We start from the raw sequence: 25,870 nt of genomic DNA on the forward strand, positions 1-25,870 counted from the left end.
TCTTCTTCCACACAGGCATGTTAGTTTAGGACTTTATTAAGCATGACCCACTCCTAATTCTCGGGAAGGCTTCCTCCAACAGGTCCCGCCCATGGTCATCTCTCACCCACACCCTGGCAACTGCCTCCGCTCTCTTCTCCCTGCTTCTACTACTGCTGTATTCCACTCTGTTCTCGACACAAAGCCATGCAATCTTTGAAAAAGAAATCGACCATGTAATTTCCCCCACTTTTTCCCCCCCACCCTCTACTGGATGCCCACTGATCTTAGAAGAAAACTCAGATTCACCAGGATGCCCACCCTACACAAGCTGGCCTCAGCCTCCTCGCCCCAGCAACTCTTTCCTATGTAAGAAGCCAAGTATCCTCTCAATCGGTCTGTTTCATTCTCTCCACAGCTTTTACCATCGCCCAGTATTTTCTCGTTTGTGCATCTTCCCCTCCAAACTCCCAAGGACAACCGGGCCGTGAGTGTCTTGGGTACAATTCCTCAGCCCCTTCACAATGCCTGGCATGCAGTAATATCTGTTGGATGACAGCAATGAGCAATAAGCTCACAAAAGCAGTTGGCCCTTCATTAGAGGAGGTTATTCAAATTGGGCCAAGATTGGACTTTCTACAGGGCAGTATGGAATGACCTTTCTTACAAGTGTGCAGTGAATATCCATCTAAGTATACAGGATGGGCTGGACTACATTATACCGAGAGAAAACTGGACGAAGGCAACCAACAGACTCTTCTTGAGAAGAGAACAGCTGGGGATAATTTTGGTGGGAATGACTAATTTAGACTTATCAACTTGGATGGGATGGTGTAGACAACTTGTAGAATTCTGTAAGTAAGGAGAGAGCCAAGGAGAGAGAAGAGGAACTCTGAGTGAGAACTGAGCAAGAATTGAGTCTTCGTGACACTGGTATTACGGTCCAAGAGCACGAGGGCTGTTCTGCATGGCAGTAAAGAAGCAAGGACTGAACTGTGGAGTCGGAGAAGACTCTTGAGAGTTCCTTGGACTGCAAGGAGATCAAACCAGTCAATCCTAAAGGAAATCAACCCTGAATATTCACTGGAAGGACTGATGCTGAAGCTGAAGCTGAAATACTTTGGCCACCTGATGGAAAGAGCCAACCCATTAGAAAATACCTGAATGCTGGGAAAGATTGAAGGGAGACGGGGACGACAGAGGATGAGATGGTTAGATAGCATCACTGACTCAATGAACATGAATTTGAGCAACTCCAGGAGATAGTGAAGAACAAGGAAGCCTGTTGTGCTGCAGTCCATGGGGCTGCGAGGAATCAGACACAACCTAGCGACTGAACACACACATACATGTATAAGTCAATCACTTTGCTGTATACCCGGAACTAACACAACATTGTGAATGAACTGTATGACAAAAACAAAAAAATTAATGAAGTAACATTAGCAGTAAGGGAGAGAGAGCCCTCTTTTGCAAGTGGGGAAATCATCTCAGTCACCACTTGCCAAAGTGCCCGCAGCGGTTAGGCCCCGGAGCCAGGAATCAGCCTAGGTCTGACTGCCACACCATGGTTTGGTTCACTGAGCTTTGCAGCCGATAATCTGTAACAAAATCAGATTGGGAAACACCAGGTCTCCACCGTGGCTGGCCCCTAACACGTGGAGGAGATGTTGGAAAATAGGAACGCGCACGTTTTAGGCAATGGAAATAGCCGAGGCCGCTTCTGAAACACTGTGTTGCCACCTCATTGCTGTATCTCGCTGTTAACTGAGCCCCGCCAGCTCAGTTCGTGAGGCTGTCTGAATGTGCACAGGAGGCTGGTTTGGTACACGGGGATGAAATGCTTTTGCTTCTGGGGAGACCCAAGGCAGGGCCTCATTCTAGGACTGTTGCCATGGTAACCATGCATCCTTCTGCCACATCCCAGAAGGTATGGCCGTAAGGTACCTGGGAAGTAGCAGGTTTAAGATGGTCACCGCTTTCCTTCAAGTCAACTGTCAATGGGGATTCCCCGGCAGCCCAGTGGTTAGGACTCCACTATTTCACTGCTGTGGGTTCAATCCCTGGTGGAGGAACTAGGATCCTGAAAGATGTGAGGTGCAGCCAAAAAAGAAAGAAAACAAAAATCGAGTGGCAGGCCAATATCAGATGGCATAAGGAGATAAAGCTCGACTTCAGATCAGAGTCCTCCCCTCTCCCCAAAGCAGTTTGAAAGTCACAGATGTGGCCACGCCACTTCATCTGGGGACATTCTGCAAAGCCAGCTGCAGAGCCAATCCTTCTGGCTTTCACAAGCTTCCCTCCTCACAGCTCAAACGTGCTTCCTTCCCCTCCCATGGCTACTTGTAGCACCAGGAGCACTGGCTACCCCATCATCCTTCACCAGGAGGAGGAGAACACCAAGCTGGAGGCTTTGAATTAGGGGCCGAAGTCAAAGTCAGTACCTTTCTTCACTCAGTCTCCAAGTTTGAGATCCAGAGAAAGCCTAACTGGTTACTTAGGCAAACATCACCCATTTGGGAGGGGGCTGATACCCCTCCCCTCAACCTTAGGCCACACAGTATGAGACCCCTTCCCTGGATGTCAGGTGGCAAAAGCCCACCTAAGGGACCCTCCCGGGCCATGTTTAATTAATGGCACTGAGTTACTTTCTCTGGTTGGGGCGTTATAGGCCATTTGGTTTTTTCTATCCTTTCCTAGATAGATCTAGTCAAGCTTTGCCATTGAGCATCTTTTGTGAACCCAGAACCGTTTTAAATTAAGATATGTCTCATCACCCCAGGCTTGGCTTCTGCAAGTACAATTTTTCTGATTCTAAATTAACGCATGTTCACAGCTTCAGAAAATGAAATACTTCAGAAGCATAAAGAGCATTAACCCCAATAACCCCACTCCTCCCCCAAGTTAACCTTTAAAAGCCCACACCACCATCCTCTAAGCACCCTAGCTGCTCTGCTCGAGCCCCAAGGGGCTGACTATAGGAGGGGAGCCGATTACAGACACGGTTAGCGACTCGTTCATTTCTCCACTTCGTCTGTACCAGGGATGTCTTTTGATGTGTTCAGATCTACATCACTAACAGCTGCTTCTTCAAACAAAGTGGGATTTAAGTGAAAACCATGCATTGGGTTGGAGAGAGGGAGGTTTATTCTTTAGGAAAGACTGAGCCAACCTTGACCCCAAGGTCCGTTGGGGCTGGAATGGGGCCCCGGGGTGGGGGGGGAGGGTTTCCAGTTCCAGGGACCACCCCCCTCCGCATTCACTCCAGGCTGGAGGCAGGGAGCCACATAGCCAGGCTTCCCTCCAGGGCCCACCCTGACCAAGATGGAAGGCACGTGTCACAGCAAGGAGGAGGCAAACGGCCAGGCCTCTCCCATGACCCACCTCCAAGGCTGCAGAAGACTTTGTTCCGCAGGTGAAAACTTCTGAGGGGTATTTCCGGGAGGGGGACACCAGAATACAGGTCTGCAGGCTACTGTGTGGTTGATGCAGCCCCAGGCACCCTGCCACCCCCCACCACCTGAGCTCTGCAGGGTGAACAGCCCCCAACAGTCACCACCCCCTCCCACCCCTTCTGAAAACAAGCCAAGAGCCACTCGGCACAGCATCTGCCAACCAAGGCTGAAGTTCGACAGGGAAAGGCCCCGCCTGGGCCTCCTGGGAGCCACCCCTCAGGGCAAACCACCGGCTTGGCAGAGGACAAAACCGCAGCAACCTCTCCAAGGGCCCCCAAACTGCCTCTAGTGTCCCGGTGCCCTCACGCACAGAGACAAGCCTCCAGCCACCCACCACTCACCTGGTAGTGAGCCGCGGTCTCCAGCCTGCTGGTCAGCCTTAAATGCCCTCAGCAGGTGGCACGTGTTTGGGGGGGCGTTTGGTCCCGCCCTACAACTGGTTCCTGACCAATGTCGATGGCTCTTGGAATCACGTGGGGCACTTTGCACCACCCACTCACCAAGCCCCGCCCCAGACGCTGATTGAGCTGGTCAAGGAGGGCGGTTCGGATCTCCAGGTGATTCTCACGTCCCAACGAGGTACAGGTGAGAGGGAGCCTCAGCGGCGCCCCGCACCTTCAGGCGCTACAGCCTCGGAGACCCTCAGACGGCCGATCAAGAGGCGAGGGGCAGGGACATCTCCCTCCAGGAAAGGGTTTGCATTCTGGGTGTTTGAGGCTTCCAGGATCTGGCTAGATTGAGTGGCCTCATCCTACAACTGGCTAAAAGCTTAAAGCTTAAAGCTGCTATTGAACAGTTAACAAATGTTTCTTCCCAAGGCCGGCAAGAAGATTGGGAGGTGGTGAGAATGGGTCTGCTTCATACTGAAATGGAAATAGGAACAAAGTTTCATATATTTCTTCAACAAATATTGAGTCCCCACTTTGAAGAAAATGGCAACCCACTCCAGTAGTCTTGCCTGGAAAATACCATGGACAGAGGAGCCGGGCGGGCTACAGTCCTGTAGGGTCACAAAGAGTCGGAAACGACTGAGAGACTAAGCAACTGTGTGCAAGGCCTAGCTTGCAACAGTGAACAAGATGACCTGGTCCCTGACCTTCCAGCAGGAACAGAGATGGGCGCTCCCAGTAGAGTGGGAACAGGGCAGCAATTGGGATAGGGGCAGTCAGGGAGGGCTTCCTGGAAGAGGTGATGCTCGAGCCAAGTCTTCAGAAAAAGAAGTTAGCAGGTAAAAAACTGGAAAAAAAAAAAAATCCTCCAGGTCGAACAAGGCACTGAGGCAAGAAAACTGGTCATGGTTCCCTTGGGAACAGAGGTCATTTGGGATGGCTAAAGGGACACTGGGGTCAGGTGCCAGGGCAAAGATGGCCTGGTGTACAGGGGAGGGGCAGAGGGGGCTGTCCTCTCTGGTCCAGGCAAGCGGGGGTTGCACCGTCTGTTGTTGTTTAGTCTCTTTTAAGTTGTGTCCGATTCTTTTGCAACCCCATGGACTGCAGCCCCCCAGGCTCCTCTGTCCATGGAATTGTCCAGGCAAGAATACTGAAGTGGGTTGCCATGCCCTCCTCCAGGAGATCTTCCCGACCCAGAGATCAAATCCATGTCTCCTGCATTGGCAGGCAGGTTATTCACCACTGGGCCACCAGGGAAGCCCTTGTACTGTCTGTACGGGATTTTAAATCAATAGTAAAATCAATTGCGTCTGTTTGCTTTTTGAGCCAGGAATTCCAAACAGTGTCCGTGGGCTGTGCCTACCTTGTTACTCACTCTCTGAAGGTGTTTGGATTTCATCCCGAGAGCCGCAGTCAGCCTCTGAAGGCCGCAGCAGGACTGTGTTCTTCTTTGCCTGATTTTTACTTTTTTTTTTTAAATTATGAAAGGTTCCAAATTTGTAAATGTGGAGAAAAGGGTACAAATGGATCCTCAGGGACACCCAGGCCCTATAATCACCAATGCCATCTTCTTTCCTCTCCCCCAACCTTTTTTATTATGTATTTATTGATTTTTGGTTGGTGTGTTTTAAAGAAAATAGTCAGACATCATATAATTTCACCTGTAAACATTCAGAATGAATCTCTGAATCTCTGACAGATAGACTTAAAAGCTAAAACCAAAATATCACGATCACATCTACCAAAAGCAACCATCATTCTTCAAGGGTCAGTTTAGAACATTTAGGCTAGCCTTGGGGCCGAGTAAGAGGAGGATTCTTACCCAGGTGGGGCTGGAAAGCGGAGGTGTTTGACCTCAGGATACCGGGGTTTCGGCATGGGAGGAAAGCCAAGGTTCTGAGTGGGTAAAGGGGGGAATTCAGGCTTGAACCCACGCATCCAGATACCTGGAGAACCTTGAGGTAGGGGTGAAGAAAAAGCCAGTCATCTCAGAGCTGGGACAGGACTTGGTGAGCCATCGGAGGCAGTGGTGACTGACAGTGACAGAGATGTAAGTTAAAATTGTGGTTTCCACTATTATATTCAAAATGCATAACCAACAAAGACCTACTGTCAAGCACATGGAACTCTACTCAGGTGTTATGTGCCAGCCTGGATGGGAGGGGAATTTGGGGGAGAATGGCTGCATGTATAAGCATGGCTGAATCCCTTTGCTGTTCATCTGAAACTCACAATATTCTTAATCAGCTATGCCCCAATACAAAATAAAAAGTTAAGTTTGAAAAAAAAAACAACCTGTGGTTTCAAACCGAGGTGGCTGGTGAGAGATGGTGACAGAAAAGAGGGGTTTGGGATGACTTACAGGAGGCCTGACCCCCTCAGGATCTAAGGATCTAAGGCCTCCCTGTTCTGCCCAAGGCATTTGAGACAACCTACCTCTGTCCACCTGCACCCAGGCCTGATGGTGACCTGGTCACTTCATCACAGCCATCCCCGCCTTGGCCTGCACCCCTTGAGGCTTTTACACACACACACACACACACCCCTGACAGATCCTTTAAACATTTAAGTCAAGTTACATCACCTTGCTGCTCAAACACTCCAGTGCTCCCCAGCATCCCTCCAATTGCCTGTGGGGCCCTTCAGGCTCTGTCTCGCCCCCCATCCCATCCTTCTGGCTTCACTGCCTCTGCACTCTGCCCCAGCCACCCTGGCCTCCTCACGGCCCTGCAGACACATCAGGACCACGCTGGCCTCAGGGCCTTTGTGCCCCCTGTTCCCTGTGCCACCCTCACTTCCTTCAGGTCTCAGCTTTTAGAGACCACTCCTGGTCACCCTATCTAAAATCAAGTTCAGTTCAGTTCAGTTTGGTCACTCAGTCGTGTCCAACTCTCTGCAACCCCATGGACTGCAGCACGCCAGGCCTCCCTGTCCATCACCATCTCCCAGAGTTACCCAAACTCATGTCCATTGTGTCAGTGATGCCATCCAACCATCTCATCCTCTGTCGTCCCCTTCTCCTGCCCTCAATCTTTCCCAGCATCAGGGTATTTTCAAATGAGTCAATTCTTCACATCAGGTGGCCAAAGTATTGCAATTTCAGCTTCAGCATCCATCCTTCCAATGATTATTCAGGACTGATCTCCTTTAGGATGGACTGGTTGGATCTCCTTGCAGTCCAAGGGACTCTCAAGAGTCTTCTCCAACACCACAGTTCAAAAGCATCAATTCTTCAGTGCTCAGCTTTCTTTATAGTCCAACTCTCACATCCATACATGACTACTGGAAAAACCATAGCTTTGACTAGACAGACCTTTGTTGGCAAAGTAATGTCTCTGCTTTTTAATATGCTGTCTAGGTTGGTCATAGTTTTCTTCCAAGGAGAAAGCGTCTTTTAATTTTATGGCTGCAGTCACCATCTGCAGTGATTTTGGAGCCCCCCAAAATAAGGTCTGTGATTGTTTTCACTGTTTCCCCATCTATTTACCATGAAGTGATGGGACCGGATGCCATGATCTTAGTTTTCTGAATGAGCCTCCCTATCCCTGCATCCATATCTGACTTACTTCATCCTGTGAGTCTCCGGCGCAGCACTTGCTAACATCTGAAATACTATATATTCCCTTACTTGTTTATTTTCCATCCCCACCCCTGAAATGGAACAAAAGCTCTATGAGGGCAGGAGTGTTGTTTGTTTGCTTCGTCCCCACGGCCCGGAAGCGTCATTGCCGGTTGTATCTGCTGAATGCCTAAGCAGGTGTGCTGGCTTCAGAGCCAGGCTCTCCCCCCGCCCATGGTGCTCCGGGTGCCCCCCTCCATCACCCGGGATGTACCCTGGTTGTACCATGGGGCACACTCAGTATCCTTCCCCAGCCAAGCGCTGAGCCAACGTCCTTTGAATAAATCTTATTGCCTTACCTCACAGAGCCCACAGTCGCCACCCAGAGGGCTGGAAAAGCATCAGGAAGATCACTTCCGATGGAAGTGAGTCCTCCGGTGGAGGCCACTCCATCCTTTCCAACTCCTATTGCCCCAATCGTGCAGAAGGGCCACCCCATCCACCCAGGCTTGGGGCCTGACCTCAGCCTCCCCTTCCATCCCCTTCCTCCACAGCCCCACCCTCCCCTGAGGCCCGCTCTTAGACCCTCTGCTCGGGGCTGACCCCCGGGGCCCGTCTCCCACTGGCCTGGAAGCAGGTTCCTACAACACGTTCCCAACAAACTCCTACCTGGATGGGTTTGTTGACCTGTTGGTTTAACCTGCCTTGATGCCTCTAATGTAGGGATTAGCAATCCCATTTCACAGAGCAGGAGACTGAGGCTGCCGATGTCGACGTGAATGGCCTGAGGTCACATGATGGGAAGACAGGGTCTGTGTGGCCCCATATTTGCCCTTGCGCTGGGGTCACACCTGACTCCCCCTTCTTTTATTTCCTTTCCTTTCGTTTCCTTTCATCCCTCCCTCCCTCCCTTCCTTCCTCCTTCCCTTCCCCCATTTTCTTATGGTTGTAAAATACCATAACATAAAATTGACCATTTAACCATTTTTGAGCTTACAGAGCGGCATTAAGTACATTCACATTTTTGTGCAACCATCCCCACCATCATCACCAGAACTCTTTGCATCTTCCCAAACAGAAACTCTGTCCCCACTGAACACCTGCCCCCCCATCCTCCCCGCCCCTATCCCTGGCCCCACCCTTCTACCTTCTGTCTGTCCGTGTAACCCTTCTGGGGACCTCATATAAGTGGAATCACACAGTGCTTGTCTTCCTGGGACTGGCTTATTTCACTCAGCATGATGTCCTCGAGGTCTGTCCATACTGTAGCAGAGGTCAGAATTTCCTTCCTTCTGATTTCTTTCTTTAAAACAAGAACACATGTTTCATGGTTTTGTAGCCTCATTGACACTGTTATTTATAGTAGCCTCCCAGTGGGGGAGGACGGGGGAGTATTTACCATTGACTGTGTTTATAATGGCCAGCACAGGGCAGTAGTGAATGCAGACGGATTTCTACTTGGTTTTCATTTTTGTCTTTAAATCCTGTATGGTCAGGGTCCTTCCCGCTTGTTACCCACATCCTCAGCCACCTGCTCCACCATCCCCCCAACTCTGTACATCACTGGTTATTTATAAATGCCTGTTCAGGTATATTACTAATGTTGAAAGGGTTTTAAGGAAACCCAGAGCTGGAGAACTGATGTCACCACTCCTCAGGGGCACAAGGAGGTTTGTGCTTGAGGCCGCCTTGGGGACCCAGGGCTCCTGATGAAGCAGCTGTCACCCTCCTGGCTGCTGAGCGTGTGAGCCTGTGTGTATGTACATGTCTTGTGTGTGTCTCTGTCTCTGTGTCCGTGTCTGTGTCTCTGCGTGTGTGTCTCTGTGTCTGTGTATGTGTCTCTGTGTGTCTGTCTCTATGGGTGTCTGTGTATCTTTGTGTGCATGTGTCTGTGTCTGTGTGTGTGTGAGTGTGAGTGTGTCTCTGTGTCTGTGTCTGTGTATCTGTGTGTGTCTGTGTGTGCATGTGTCTGTGTCTCCGTGTCTATGTGTGTGTGTGTGTGTCTCTGTGTCCGTGTCTATGTGTGTCTGTGTGTGCATGTGTCTATGTCTCCGTGTCTGTGTCTCTCTGTGTCTGTGTCTGTGTGTGTGTCTGTGTGTGTGCGTGTGAGTGTGTGTCTCTGTGTCTGTGTCTCTCTGCGTCTGTGTCTGTGTGTGTGTCTGTGTGTGTGTGTGTGTGAGTGTGTGTCTCTGTGTCCGTGTCTGTGTGTGTGTGTGTGTGTGCATGTGTCTGTGTCTCCGCGTCTGTGTCTGTGTGTGTGTATATGTTTGTCGCTGTGTGTGTGTCTCTCTCTCTCTGTGTCCACGTCTGTGTGTCTGTGTGTGCATGTGTCTGTGTCTCCGTGTCCATGTCTGTGTGTATGTATATGTTTGTGTCTGTGTGTGTGTGTATGTCTCTCTGTGTCCGTGTCTGTGTGTGTGTGTGTGTGCATGTGTCTGTGTCTCCGTGTCCGTGTCTGTGTGTGTGTATATGTTTGTCGCTGTGTGTGTGTGTGTCTCTCTCTCTGTGTCCACGTCTGTGTGTCTGTGTGTGCATGTGTCTGTGTCTCCGTGTCCATGTCTGTGTGTATGTATATGTTTGTGGCTGTGTGTGTGTGTATGTCTCTCTGTGTCCGTGTCTGTGTGTCTGTGTGTGCATGTGTTTGTGTCTGTGTGTGCATGTGTCTGTGTCTCCGTGTCCGTGTCTGTGTGTGTGTATATCTTTGCGGCTGTGTCTGTGTGTGTACACACACGTATCAGGAAGTCCTCAGGTCCTAGAGGGACTTCAGCAGCCTAAGGATGCTGACCCAGAATGGCTCATTTCAGATTCCTGGGAGATGCTATCTGACCCAGAACCAGGAGATGAGAAGGAGTGCGGATATTAAGGAAACAAAACTGGTGGGGCAGGAAGACAGAAAAAGGAAACCAATCTGATTATTTCTCAGGTCTGAGGCTCGCCAGTAAAATCACCTCTACACAGTACTTGTTTCCTAAAAGCATGTTCTGTTTTCTGGGCTATTCAGCACCGTCCCTCCCAAGTTTCTCATCCACCTAAGAATTGGCTTTCCTGGGGTGAGTTTTCTGTTTACTGTGGCCTATGAATAGCAGAAGCACAAACTGTGCCCAGAGTCCAGGGTCCTGGTGGCTTTCTCCTGACACCGTGTGACCTCAGGAGCTGGGCCGTGGACAAGCCTCCTTGGGGAGCAGCTCCTGGGAGCCAAAGCTCCTCCTCCTTTGGGAGCCTGCTCTGTGCTGGCCTCCGTGAGCTGTGGGTGTGAACCCAGCAGGGTCCCTGTTGCCAGGGAACTGAGAACTCCCAGCTGCCATTGCTCAAGCACCCAGATTGTAACGATCACATAGGACCTTTGGTCCACCATTACTACCCCTGGTGTGATGGCTGGGTGAGATGACATGAGCACCAACTCAGAGAAGGGAGTGAGGCAGGAATTCAGAGACAGCACTGTGTCCAGCACGGTGCTCCAAGCCCTGTGGTGGCTCTGCTGGGCAGTTAGACCAGGAGAGGGAGTCCAGAACGGCGGCGGCTAGAAGACAGGAAGGGAAAAGCCCGCGAAAACAGAACAAAGGAAGGTCCGAGGACCGGAGTGAGGACCTCAGGTAGAACAAATGGCATTCCTCGCTAGCCCAATTTATATAGGGCAGGCCCAGGGGGAGGAAAAACATATGAAAAGAGGAGCCAAAAGGCTGGGACTCTCTCTCTTCTCTTCTTGTCTTTTGGGTCAGCATGCCCTCACACCTTGAGGATGTATTTTCCTTTTATTCTCTAAATAAAACTGAGCTGTAACACAGAGCTGTAACACTGATCTGTCCGAGAGCTATAACATGGTCTGTCCGAGAGCCGAGAGCTATAACACTGTCTGACAGGTGTGACAGGCCGAGGGCTTTAACATCCGTTGCTTCAAGATTTTGTTGTGATGAGACAGAACCGAGGAGATTACACTCCCCTGATAGCTCCGAGGCATAAACGCTGTCCCCAGAGAGTACAGGAGGATACAGACAAGGTTCACACCAGTCCAGTCTGTGGCCCCAGAGGGAGTGACATAAATACGTGTCGAATGGATGGATGGATGAGTGAGTGAATGGATGAACGGATGGTGATGATGGATGGACGGATGAGTGAGTGAATGGATGGATGAGTGAGTGAATGGATGGATGAGTGAGTGAATGGATGAATGGATGGTGATGATGGATGGATGAATGGTGATAATGGACGGATAGATGGATGGATGGTGATGATGGACGGATGGATGAGTGGGTGAATGGATGAAGGATGGATGGTGATGATAGATGGACAAATAGACAGATAGATGGTTGGATGGATAGATGAGAGGTTATTCAGCTAAACTAAGCTTTGAACCCACCGGTTTTTCAGACACTGGGCTCTGCTGGACCCTGGGAGAGTCACAGAAAGCAGAGATTCTCTTCTTTGGAAAACTAAGAATAAATACTTCTTGACAAAGAGGAATGATGCCAGACAGATAAAAAGCGAAAACGACTTTGAGATATTTTGAGATAATAAAATGAAAATGGCACAATGGTGCCAAATGAAACCAAATTGAGGTACAGGTCTAAGTGCAGTATGAAAAAGAAAGAAACACAGCTGGAGAAACCTCTGTGCAACAGCCGTGACCATGGTATTTCTGGGATTCCATAGACTTCACAACTAATTAGGAATTCTCCAATTGGCTTGGAATCAGAGAGTTTTCAAGCCGGGCTGGTTTTGGAGAACTCCTTGCGTAGGTCCAGCTTGCATCGGCCCCGATGCAGAATGCTGTGTTAGAGGAGCCGGTCTTGGGCCTCATCTTCCATTTCAGAGCCTGCAAGGACGGTTCCAGCAGTAGCCTGCTCAGGCTCTCCCCTCCTGAGATGACACTGCAGGATTCCAGGGGTCTCTGGAGCGAGGAGCTATTTCTGGGCCAAGACTCCTTATGTGTGTTTGGCCTTCAAGGCGCACACTGTGACTTTACTGCACCTGCGGAGGCCTCACCCGGCAACCCTCCTGGGAGGGCACTGCTCCCCTCCCTCTTCCTCCCCCACTTCCTCCAAGGAACCAAACAGAAGCTGGGAATGCAGCTTCTGGAGCTGCCAGGAAGGACCCTCCAACCACCACCCAGGGGCGAAAAGCCAAAGGGAAACTCATGAAGACACCTCTGATGAACGTTCGTTACATTTTTTACACTAAAGAATAATTTCCAATCCTAAAAACAGTCCTTCTCATTGAAAAAAAGAAAGCTTTAGGCAACACTGATAAGTTTAAAGAGGGTTTAAGGAAAAAAAAAGTCACCTGAAATCCCACCGCCCAGAGCTAATGGGCCCGACCACATGGCTGACGATCCTTTCAGATAAGCTTTTAGGGCCTCTGTTTACAGAGGTGCCATTTTGCAAAAATGGGCTCGAGCTGTTCTATAGCCTTTCTTAAAAAAACAAAAACCAACAGTCCGCTGTCAGCCTCGTTCTATGCCAATGAATATGAATTTACATCGTCAGTTTGAAAACCATGCATTGTGCCTTTATCCCACTTGATTTATAGTTCATAATTAGACTGTGAACGAATCCCCTATGAATGGACATATAGGTTGTCTCCTGCTTTTCATCCTCACAAGAACATCCCACTAGCAGTCTCCTGCAGAATTTTCCCTTCTGCTCCCTTCATGGAAAGCTAGCTCAGAGACGCCTGCAAGAAGGAGAGAGGGAGAGAGAGCTGGAAAAAAAGAGAGGAGGAAGGAGTTCCCTGTGGTCCAGAGGCTTAGGGGTCTCTCTGGCTCTCAACACAGGGGGCTTGGGTCAGGGAACCAGATCTCACTTGCCACAACTTCCATGCCACAACTAAAAGATCCCACGTGCCACATCTAAGACCTGGTGCAGCCAAAATGAATGAATGAATAAGGAAATAAATGTGTGCTGTGCTAAGTCAGTTCAGTCATGTCCCATTCTTTGCAATCCCATGGACTGTAGTCTGCCAGGCTCCTCTTTCCATGAGATTCTTCAGGCAAGAATACTGGAGTGGGTTGCCAGGGGATCTTCCTGACCCAGGGATTGACCCCGTGTCTCTCGCATTTCCTGCATTGGCGGGCAGGTTCTTTACCGCCAGCACCACCTTAAAAGAGGAGGAGATAACAAGTGGTGCTGGGAAATCTGGTCAACCACTTGTAAAAGAATGAAACTAGAACACTTTCTAACACCATACACAAAAATAAACTCAAAATGGATTAAAGATCTCAACGTAAGACCAGAAACTATAAAACTCCTAGAGGAGAACATAGGCAAAACACTCTCTGACATACATCACAGCAGGATCCTCTATGACCCACCTCCCAGAATATTGGAAATAAAAGCAAAATAAACAAATGGGACCTAATTAACCTTAAAAGCTTCTGCACATCAAAGGAAACTATTAGCAAGGTGAAAAGACAGCCTTCAGAATGGGAGAAGATAATAGCAAATGAAGCAACTGACAAACAACTAATCTCGAGAATATACAAGCAACTCCTACAGCTCAACTCCAGAAAAATAAATGACCCAATCAAAAAATGGGCCAAAGAACTAAATAGACATTTCTCCAAAGAAGACATACAGATGGCTAACAAACACATGAAAAGATGCTCAACATCACTCATTATCAGAGAAATGCAAATCAAAACCACTATGAGGTACCATTTCACACCAGTCAGAATGGCTGCGATCCAAAAGTCTACAAGTAATAAATGCTGGAGAGGGTGTGGAGAAAAGGGAACCCTCTTACACTGTTGGTGGGAATGCAAACTAGTACAGCCACTATGGAGAACACTGTGGAGATTCCTTAAAAAACTGGAAATAGACCTGCCTTATGATCCAGCAATCCCACTGCTGGGCATACACACTGAGGAAACCAGAAGGGAAAGAGACACGTGTACCCCAATGTTCATCGCAGCACTGTTTATAATAGCCAGGACATGGAAGCAACCTAGATGTCCATCAACAGATGAATGGATAAGAAAGCTGTGGTACATATACACAATGGAGTATTACTCAGCCATTAAAAAGAATACATTTGAATCAGTTCTAATGAGGTGGATGAAACTGGAGCCTATTATACAGAGTGAAGTAAGCCAGAAAGAAAAACACCAATACAGTATACTAACACATATATATGGAATTTAGAAAGATGGTAACAATAACCCTGTGTACGAGACAGCAAAAGAGACACTGATGTATAGAACAGTCTTATGGACTCTGTGAGAGAGGGAGAGGGTGGGAAGATTTGGGAGAATGGCATTGAAACATGTAAAATATCATGTATGAAACGAGTTGCCAGTCCAGGTTCGATGCACGATTCTGGATGCTTGGGGCTGGTGCACTGGGACGACCCAGAGGGATGGAATGGGGAGGGAGGAGCGAGGAGGGTTCAGGATGGGGAGCACATGTATACCTGTGGCGGATTCATTTTGATATTTGGCAAAACTAATACAATTATGTAAAGTTTAAAAATAAAATAAAATTAAATTTAAAAAAATTTTAAAAAAAAAGAGGAGGAGAGAAGAGAACAATGGTGTTTGGGCTTCTAAAGAGGTTCCCCGGAGGAGCTGAGGTGGCAGCCTGGGTGGGCAGTGCCTGGGGAGGGGTTGCTCCAGGCCCAAGGTGGGAGGGTGGGGCCAGAAGCCTGAGGCTTGACTCAGCTGCCCTTCGCCTGATCAGAAGGTTCCAGAACCTGGATCCCTAGAGGTGTGGGTCCAGCGTGCCCCAGCCTGAGCAGCTTAACAATAACCTGTATGTCCAAACCATGTGGAACGCAGAGCTGGGGTGATCAGAGAGGCTGTAATGAGCTGCTCCCACAGGGGTGGGGATCGGGTTGCTGAGTACATGACTCTGTTGACACCTGTGGAAACCGGCCCAGGGTCACCAGGCAGGATAAATATATTCCTACTCTGGCCCTACCCCCTCCCAGCCCCAGCCCTAAGCCAAGTCCTCAGAACTCATGGCTCCAACACTTGACCTTGCTCAGAGGAGGCCAACGTGCCCGGGGCATGCTGCCCAGGAGAGATAAGCAGAGGTACATGGAGGGGGAGTTTCTCGGGGTCTCCATTCTGAGTCATGTGAGAACATCCTTAATACGTAGGCAGCCTATTACCACTCAACAACAATTTAAAGACAAGCCACAGCCTAGGAGAAAGTATTTTCATAGCATATATCCAACAACAGCCTTTGGTCTAGAATATACAAAGAGCTCTCAAAATCCATTAATAAGAAAATAGGGACATCTTAGGACTTCCAGTGTTTAAGACTCCATGCTCCATTGCAGGGGCCACGTGTGCTTAGTCGCTCAGTCGTGTCTGACTCCTTGCAACCCCATGGATTGTAGTCTTCCAGGCTCCTCTGTCCATGGCAATTCTCCAGGCAAGAATACTGGAGTGGGTTGCCATGCCCTCCTCCAAGGGATCTTCCCAATCCAGGGATCAAACCCAGGTCTCCCACATTGCACGCAGATTCTTTACAGTCTGAGCCACCAGAGAAGCCCAAGATCCTTCATGGCATGGCCCAAAGAAAGAAAGGAGGAAGGAGGAAGGAGGAAAGAGAGAAAGAAAACTATCTGATGATGAAAAATGGGCAAAAGACCTGAACAGACGCCTCACCGCATCTGCTATCTGGGTGACAGATAAGCATGTGAAAAGATGCTCAGCATCATTCGTTGATGATGATTAGTTACAAATTTTTAAAAAGCATTTTTGAGTCCACAACTGATCATTTCATCAGTTCTGTGAAGTTAGTGGTAGTTGTTATTATTATTAGTCCCATTTAATAGTGAAGAACTGGAGGCTCCTGGAGGTGAAATGACTTACCCAAGGTCAAAAATGAGACTCAGAGTCACGGAACTCCTTCCACTTAAGAGGTCTCTGTGGTTTAAGAATGTTCTAGAAGCCAACACTTTGTATCCAACTGGACAGGGTCACATTTCTCCTTTTAAGTGAGGAGAGAAGACCGTACCCAGCCACATACCCTGCCATCACGGATGGATAGTCCAGCTTCATAGCAGGAGGCCCTGGTACAGGGCTGGCCCCTAGGGGTATGTAGGACAGAGTGACCACTGAATGTCCAACAGCAAGGGCGCTCATAGGCTGGAAAGGCCTGCCCCGTGGACCTACCAGAGCTGGCATTTGGCTTCATAGGAAGGGGGCCTATCCCAGGAGCAGCTGGCTCTGATCCAGGGTCTGGCACATGGTAGCGAACCTGTAGGTTTGGCTTCCTGGCTGTGGATATGGACAGGAGTCCAATTAAAAAAAAGAAAAGAAAACTTACTTATTTAATAATTTGGCTGCATCGGGTCTTAGCTGCGCCACGCGGGATCTTTCATTGCGGCACATGGACTCTCTAGTTGCCACACGCAGGCTTGGTTGCTGTAGGGCATGTGGGATCTTAGTTCCTTGACCAGGGATTGAACCCGTGTCCCCTACACTACAAGGTGGATTCTCAACCGCCGGATCACCAGGGAAGTCATTAGGGGTCTGATTTTCGTCAACGCACCTTGACTGAGAACTTCGCTCCATCCAAAGTTATGGATGGGCCCCGGTCCTGGCACTTGGGACCCTGCAGGGGGCACTGCGGGGATTGGGGGTGTGGTCCTCAGGCTGGAGAAGGAACAGAAGGCAAAGGATGGATCAAAGCGCCACTCCCCCGCCTTCACCTCCCCAGCTCCCCTGCCCGCCTCAGTCTGCCTCCCGCTCCAGCACTTAGCACAGTTCTCCCCCACCAGAGGCCCATAGACAACAGTGCAGCCTCCTTGGAGGCAGAGAAAGAGTCCAGTTAACTGTCTGTCCTTGCTGGGGTCTAGTGAAGAACGTGACACAGAGCTCCAGAGACTGCGGAAAGGCAGGCAGGCAGGCGAGACTGTTGCATAAGGAGGAGCAGGCCTGTTCTGTTGGGAGCAGAGCCCAGCCCTCTGTGTATGCTGAGCCAAGGGGTTTCCAGATGCAGACACCAAGAACAACTTCCACTTCCCTGAATAGAGTGCTGTGCTTGGAGTCAGTGGTCCCATCAAAGGGCTCCAGCTTTCATTCATTCAACAAAGATTTTGTTGATCATCTACTAGATGCCAGGCACTTTACAGGTATGAACACAATTCTCCCAACAACCTATTTAATTTCATGGCTGCAGCTATGAAATTAAAAGATGTTTGGTCCTTGGAAGGAAATCTATGACAATCCTAGACAGTGCATTAAAAACCAGAGACATCACTTTGCTGACAAAGGTCTATATAGTCAAAGCTATGGTTTTTCCAGTAGTCAGGTACAGATGGGACAGCTGGACCATAAAGAAGGCTGAGCACCAAAGAATTGATGCTTTTGAACTGTGGTGTGGGAGAAGACTCTTGAGAGTCCCTTGGACTGCAAGGAGATCCAACCAGTCCATCCTAAAGGAGATCAGTCCTGAATATTCACTGGAAGGACTGATGCTGAAGCTGAAGCTCCAAAACTTAGGCCACCTGATGCAAAGAGACGATACACAGGAAAAGACCCTGATGCTGGGAAAGATTGAGGGTGGGAGAAGAGGATGAGATGGTTAGATAATATCACTGGCTCAAAGGACGTGAATTTGAGCAAACTCCAGGAGATAGTGGAGGACAGAGGGGCCTGCAGTCGTCAGGCGTGCTGCAGTCCCTGGGGTCACAAAGAATCAGACACAACCTAGCAATTGAACAAGAAACCTAATTGGTAATCACTGTTATCCTCGTTTTATAGGCAAGAAAATTGAGGCAGGGAGAGAAGTAAGGGGCAAACCTCATGGAATCTGGTTTCTGATTCTAGTTTTTATTAAAAAATAGTAACAGCTGTCTTTTATTAATTTATTTTGCCCATCCGTTGGGGTATGCAAGATCTTAGTTCCTTGACCAAGGCTGGAACCCGTGCCCCCTATAGTGGAACCAGGGAGTCCCAACCACTGGACCACCAGGGAAGTTCCATGAGTCCAAGTTCTTGACCACCACACAGCAGTACCTCCCAGTAGAGAGATCAAGCCCCCGTCATCACCACGCTTATGTTCTATGAGGACAAGACCCCCAAGCCACCTAGCAGATCTATAATGCATGGTTGGATAGTGACAAGTGCCAGGAAGAAAAACAAAGCCATGTCTCAGATGCTGACTCGCTGTGTGCTTTCTTGAAAATTGCTTCATCTTTCTGAGCCTTGGTTTTATCATCTGCTAAAAGCAGATCATTCACTCATCCACCCTACCCACCTGCCCAGGTTGTTGGAAGGATCAAAATGAGCTCATGGACAAAGGAGCCCTTTGTTTTCATGGTTGAATCAGCACCAACCCCTGACTCCACGAAATTCTCCCCCAGGGGATTCCGGTCAGCTTACCCCCTACAGAAAGACATCACTAGACTTCCCGCAGGTACCTTTAGGAGCCAGATGACTCCAAGCCCAGTGCGATTCTTAGTGTATTTTTGTAGGCAGAGAACATTGCATTCACCTACTCTTGGTTACCTTGTGGGCCTTCCCCAGACCAAGCACACTTACTGAAATGGAACTTTCTGGCATGCTGACCATTAAAAACTCCCCCATGGAGAAGTCCCTGGTGGTCCAGTGGTTAAGGCTCCATGATCCCAATGCAGGGGGAACGGGTTCGATCCCTGGTTGGGGGACTAGGGTCCCACATGCTGCATGGTGGGGCCAAATAAATAAATAAATAAAATGAAAAAAAAAAGATGGCCTTTTCAATTAAAAAATTTAAAAAACAACCCTTCCCTGTGAGAAAGACAAGCCACAAGAGACTATGGGGGCAGATGCTGGATGCCCTACGTTTGCTTCAGGCCTGTTTGTCCCCTGTCGGCCACCCGATGGTAAGAGCTGACTCACTGGAAAAGACCCTAATGCTGGGAAAGACTGAGGGTAGGAGAAGGGGGCGACAGAGGATGAATGGCATCCTCTGTTTGTTGAATGGCATGGCCATCGTGTCTGACTCGATGGACACGAATCTGAGTAAACTCCGGGAGTTGGTGATGGTCAGGGAGGCCTGGTGTGCTGCAGTCCATTGAGTCGCAAAGAGTTGGACACTACTGAGCGACTGAACAACGACAACAGCAATTTGCCACCCATCACCACCGTGTCCGGTGTCCCAGGAGGCTGGCCTTCCCTGGCCTCCCAGGTCCCTGCTCTCCCACTGGTTCTGGCTGGGCAGTGGCTGTGTCTGTCTCTGAGGGCCAGGCTTTCCCTACAGCTGTATCCAGGTGGGGTGTCTCTTCAGTCACCTCTCTAGGGATGGGGGCGGCCCCTCACCATCCTTCGTTGGTTTCCCGTAACACTGCCCCAGTTAGCATGTTGTCTCTTCATCAAACTCTAGGCAGCGACCCTACAGCAGTGTGCTCTTTCTTGCTGGGCACCACCCTGCCCGGCTGAAGAACCTCCTGTTGGGGAATATCCACCCCCAGAATCACGGCAGGGCAGGGGCCAGGCTCTTCTCACTGGCCCCCAACTCGTTAGCCAGAAGATGAGAATCACAAGGGAAGAAGCTGGAAGTGCCCCGGGCTCTGGGCGGGGCTCTGCACTCCGAGGATGGACTCCAGGCCTCGGCTGCCGGGGGAGAGGTGGAGGGGCCCTCCACTTCCTCTCCTGGATGTTTGGGCGCTGTCCTCAAAGGCCTCCTCCTTGCTCTACCCAGAGAAGCTCCACTTTCATCGTTCACAAGCCAGACTTCTGCACAAAGGTCTGCCGTTTAGAGAAGCCCTGCTGCTAAAGAGATGAAAAACAAACCCGTGTCCAGTGAACAGACTCTGAAGAGCAGCAGGTGGGAGGGAACGGCACCTCGTTGGCAGCATCGCAGACGGCCCTGCAGGGAGGAGTCTCAGCCAAGATCTGATTTTTACCTTTGGGGAAACTGAGGCCCTGCTCAGGAGAAGTGAGGTTCATCCTCAGGTGTGAAGTATTCAGGCTGAGCGAGTGCTGGTAAAGGACCACTTGCCAATATGATTCTTCATTGCGGGATTCCAGTTTTCAGAATACAGTGACATGCTCTAGGGATCAGATGATAATAGAAAACATATGCAAGACATTACTATGTGCTAAATAAAAGGTTCTTTGGGTCTTAAGTAGTTGGTTCCCAGGCCCAAACCTAGAGAGAAAACAGGGAAATTAGCTCTGTCTTAAGTGGGTTCCTTTTTCCTTTAGGAGTGAATTCAGGGATTTCCCTGGTGGTCCAGAGGTGAAGGCTCTATGCTTCCAGTGTAGGGGGCCCGGGTTCGATCCCTGGTCCGGGAGCTAAGATCGCACATGCTACACATGATGTGGCCAAAAAATAAATAAATAAGAGTGAATCGAGGCATCAACCCTAAATGTAAAAGTTAAAACCGTACCACTCTTAGAAGAAAATGCTGGACAAATCTTCATGACCTTGAGTTTGGCAGTGGGTTCTTAAATATGAAACCAAAAGCACAGGGTGGCAAAATAAAAAAAAAAAACAGATAAGTTGGACTGCATTAAAATTAACTTTTTGGGGGGTGGGGGAAGGAAAGATTGGGAGTTTGGGATTAACATATGCAAACTAGTAAATATATTAATAGGATTGATAAACTACCAGATCCTATTGGATAGGGCTTCCCGGATAGCTCAGTTAGTAAAGAATCTGCCTGCAATGCAAGAGACCCCGCTTCAATTCCCGGGTCGGGAAGATCTGCTGAAAAAGGGACAGGCTACCCACTCCAGTATTCTTGGGCTTCCCTTGTGGCTCAACTGGTAAAGAATCTGCCCGCAATGCGGGAGACCTGGGTTCAATCCCTGGGTTGGGAAGATCCCCTGGAGAAGGGAAAGGCTACCCACTCCAGTATTGTGGCCTGGAGAATTCTGCGGACTATATGGTCCGTGGGGTCACACAGAGTCAGACACAACGGAGAGACTTTTACTTCCCTCACTGTATAGCAAAGTGAGCTATACTCAATATCCTGTGAAAGGAAAAAGAACACGAAAAGGAATATACATGTATAACTGAGTCATTCTGCTGGACAGCAGAAAGGAACACGATGTCGTAAATCAACTACACTGCAAAAAAAATTAAGATAGATAAAGAAGAAAAAATAAATAAAATTAACTTCTGCACATCAAAGGACATTATCAAAAACTGAAAAAGCCCACAGAATGGGAGAAAATATTTGTAAATCATATATCTGATAAGGGTCCAGTATCTAAAATATATAAAGAACACTTCCAGCTCAACAACAGAAAGACAAACCAATTTAAAAATGGGCAAAGGACTTGACATTTTTCCAAAGATATGCAAGTGACCAACGAGCACATGAAAAGATGCTCAACATCATCAGGCATCAGTTCAGTTCAGTTCAGTTCATTCACTCAGTCGTGTCCGACTCTTTGCGACCCCATGAATCGCAGCACGCCTGGCCTCCCTGTCCATCACCATCTCCCAGAGTTCAAACTCACGTCCATCGAGTCGGTGATGCCATCCAGCCGTCTCATCCTCTGTCGTCCCCTTTTCCTCCTGCCCCCAATCCCTCCCAGCATCAGGGTCTTTTCCAATGAGTCAACTCTTCGCATGAGGTGGCCAAAGTACTGGAGTTTCAGCTTTAGCATCATTCTTTCCAAAGAACACCCAGGACTGATCTTTAGAATGGACTGGTTGGATCTCCTTGGGGAGTCTAAATAAAAACCAGAATGAGATACCACTTCCCACCCACTAGGATGTCCATAGTTTTTATTTTTGTTTTTAAGGAAAATAACAAATGTTAGTGATGTATGTGTATTAGCTGCTCAGTCGTGTCCGACTCTTTGTGACCCCATGGACTGTAGCCCACCAGGCTCCTCTGTCCTTGAAATTCTCCAGGCAAGAATACTGGAATGGGTTGCCATTTTCTTCTCTAGGGGATCTTCCTGACCCAGGGATTGAACCCTGGTCTCCTGCATTGCAGGCAGATTCTTTACCACCTGAGCCACCAGGGAAGCCCAAATGTTAGGGAGGATGTGGAGAAATGGAACCCTTGTGAATTGCTGGTGAGAAGGTGAAATGATTTAGCCTCCTGTGGAAATAGTTTGGTGATTCCTCAAAAAACCAAACATGGAATTACCAAATGGCCCAGCAATTCCATTCCTAAGGAAATATCCAAAAGAATGGAAAACAAATACAGGTGCACATTTGTTCACAGCAGCCCAATTCACAGCAGTCAAAAGGTGGAAACAAGGGACTTCCCTGGTAGACCAGGGGTTAAGAATCTGCCTTGCAATGCAGGAGACGTGAGTTCAATTTCTGGTCAGGGAACTAAGATCTCCCAAGCTGTGGCGCAGCTGAGAGCCCCACACACCACAACCAGAGAGCCTTCGAGCCACAGTGGAAGATCCCGTGTGATGCAACGAGGATCCCATGTGCCCCAACAAAGAACTGACACAAACAAAAAAATAAAATAAAATAAAGGTGGGAACAACCCAGATATCCATCAGTGGATGAACAGATAAAGAAACTGTGGTCCAACAAAGTGAAAGATGATTATTCAGCCCTAAAAAGGAGTGAAGTGCTGATACATTCAACAATGTAGATGAACTTTGAAACCATTATGCTAAATGAAAGAAGCCAGGCACAAAAGTCATTGTATGCCATCGTATGGTTTTACTTCTAAAATTCCTAGAAAAGGTAAAACCATAAAGACAGAGAGCAGACTGGTGACTGCCTAGGGCTGGGTGAGAAACTGTTTGATGGTTTGTAGATTTCCTTTTGAGTTAGTGAAAATGTTTTCAAACTGTTAATAGATAGAGGTGGTAAGCAGCTACGGAACATTGAGAATATACTAAATGCCACTGAGTTAGTTACTTAATATGGTTAATTTTATGTTACATTAAATTTTTTATCAATTAAAAGAATAGTGAATTAGGGATCAGAGGGTGGAGATGGGGTGATTGCAGATGCCAAGAAGGAAGTTCCCTGGGGAAGTTTCTCCCTCCAGACCCAGAGGCTGTCTCTGGGCTTGAGAAAGTCACAAAGGACTCCTGCTGTGTTTAGTGGCTCTGACTCTTTGTGACCCCGTGGACTGTAGCCCGCCAGGCTCCTCTGTACAGGGGATTCTCCAGGCAAGAATACTGGAGTGGGTTGCCATGCCCTCCTCTAGGGGATCTTCTCAACCCAGGGATCAAACCCAGGTCTCCTGCATTGCAGGCGGATTCTTTACCATCTGAGCCACCAGGGAAGGACTCTTAAGGTCCTTCCATCCTCTTTTCTGGATGGAAAAGACAAGCCCTGAGAAGACAGGGACTTGCTCAAGGCCTGGAGAGCAAGGAAAACCACAGAAGAATTAGAGGTAAAGATTCAGAACTCAAAGCTGTCATTATACCATGGTGCCCCGTGGGCTCTGCTGGCCATGGTGGGCTGGAGGGGGCCCACAGCCATGATCAGATGAGGGAAGTCCAAGCTCACACTTCTGGCCTGAGCATATGAAAGGGACAGAGTCATCAACCAGCTGTTATCCAGGCTTATCCATGCCCAGGGCCTTGAATGAGCCCACCCATGTCTTCTTCCTTGAGCGTAAGCCCCTTGCATGGTGCAATTACAGTTTTAAGAGGAAAATTCATTAGCCAGCTCTTTGATTTCTGCCCACAGCCTACACCCCTGGGCTGAGGTCATCAGTTTTCCCACAAGGGCATTGGGAGGAAGGCAAATGTCCTAGCAGCAGGGCATTCCCTGATCCCCGCAGAGGGACCCGGGAGCATCCAGTCAAGCCCTGGAAGGGGAGGCCTACTGAGCCCACTGGAGCCCTGGAGGGGTTCTTTTCTTCTTTTTTAAGTTTTGCTGGCTCAGACCTGCTGGGCAGGTATAAAAGAGAAAGGCCAGCCTCTGGGGGGCACCCAGTCTCTTCCAGTGTGGTCTCAGGTGAGTACCACAGAGGGGACGGGGGGAGGTGGGGAATGGGGAGGGGGTGCCATGGAGAAGCCACCCAAGGAAAGGAGATGTAACAATGAGAGATTCACAAGGGGTAGCAGGGAGGAGGCATTTCTTGAGGGGCTGCAGAGTGGGCACATCACTCAATGCTCCCGGGGCTCTGGACCTAGGGACAGGAGAGAGCTGCCTCGTTCCACAGCGAGACAGGAACAGAGGGGCTTGAACCCAGATCAGCCCCACTCCACTGCACCATCCGGCTCCCACCAGGGGATGGCAGGGATGTTGGACTCGAGCTGGGTTCAATCCCCACCACCCACTTCCCACACTCTGCAATGCATTTCTCCTCCTCTTAAGACACTTTAAGCGTTTGCATCCCATGCACTGAATTTTTTCTCTGTTTTGTGGTTTGTGGTTTTGAAAAATGGATCTTGTTATCAAAGATGCCTGGGAAAAGCAATTGTCTGGGAGGCAGGGAGCAGGAGTTATTTACATGCAGGGAGTCCTGGAAGATGCGGTCACAACTGAGCAGGAGGCTGGTGGCTCCTGAGAGGGGTGGTTCCTGGTGTCAGAGGCCTGCATGGCCCTCAGGGTTCCTGGTCCCAGGGATCTGTGCCCCAGGCCACCAGGCCAGGACAAGGGCCGCCTGTGGTTTGTGGCAAAACCACCATTAAAAAAAAAAATACGAGCAACTTAATTGGAATAAACAAAGGAGAATTTCTGGCCCCACCTCCCCAATTAGGACGATTGAAAAGGAACCCAGCACAGAGACAGGAGAAGTTGTTCTGTTTTCAAGACAAATCTAATGCATTTCAAAAATCTGACCTTGTGGATACTCACGTTTTCTTTTCATGTGGATTTTGGTCTCACCTCCCTGGTGACTTCCATCTATGTCAATCAGAACCACTAAAATGAAACCGCAGAAAGGCAGTGCGATCATCCCACCAGGGACAGCAAATGGCAAGAGAAAGTTTATGTCGAGACAGCGTATCTTCCAGAAAGGGGGTGGGGGATGCCCAGGGAGGCCACTGAGCTGCCCAGGGTGACTGTGGCAGAGCTGAGAGCCTGGTCTCCTAGATGCTTGAGGAAGACTGTCCAAAGCTACCGGGGACCTCCCAGCCCCATGCTCTCCATCAGAGATGGGACTCCGGGGGGATCGGGTAGGGTTCCTACCCTGGGCTTGGGGGCCTTCAGCCGGAGAACAATTGCATCATGATGTTCACCACCTTTACCCGAAATGTACCATTTCCTCCCCCTTTTTAACACAGGTGGCAAACCACAGTCGTATCAGCAGCACCTGTGACTTTGTCAGCAAAGGAAATCACCAATATTTTCATATATCTCAGTTATTGCAGAGAGCTCAAAACATTAATTCTCACGGCTGCTTTAAAACGAAAGTTACTAGACCTGCTGCTGTAGCCACACATTCCGGGAAACAAGCTCACTCAGAAGGACAATGCAGATAGTGGAGTGCAGTTTATTACACGGGCGGGCCCAGGGCACAGTCTCCTCTTAGCCAAGGACCCCAACCAGTTTTTGTGAAAGTCTTATATACCCTAGGTGTATAAGGTTCCCTGAATCTAGTCTGAACAAAGGAAAAAGAAAGATACAATCAAAGTTAACCCCTGATCATATGCCTTAAGCCTAGGTAGT

The 25,870-nt window shown here is 49.0% G+C and overlaps 1 long non-coding RNA gene across 1 annotated transcript; it reads right to left on the reverse strand.

Moving 5' to 3' along the window:
• Nucleotides 1-16,393: 16,393 nt before the first annotated feature.
• LOC123331571 lies at nt 16,394-20,789 on the reverse strand. Its single transcript, XR_006548279.2, has 3 exons — nt 18,871-20,789; nt 16,877-16,980; nt 16,394-16,602 (listed from the first exon to the last, which is right to left on the reverse strand). It is a non-coding gene; the product is annotated as an uncharacterized LOC123331571 (long non-coding RNA).
• Between the last annotated feature and the right edge of the window lie 5,081 nt (nt 20,790-25,870).

This window comes from Bubalus bubalis, chromosome 24, assembly GCF_019923935.1.
Source record: "Bubalus bubalis isolate 160015118507 breed Murrah chromosome 24, NDDB_SH_1, whole genome shotgun sequence".
Lineage (NCBI taxonomy): Eukaryota > Metazoa > Chordata > Mammalia > Artiodactyla > Bovidae > Bubalus > Bubalus bubalis.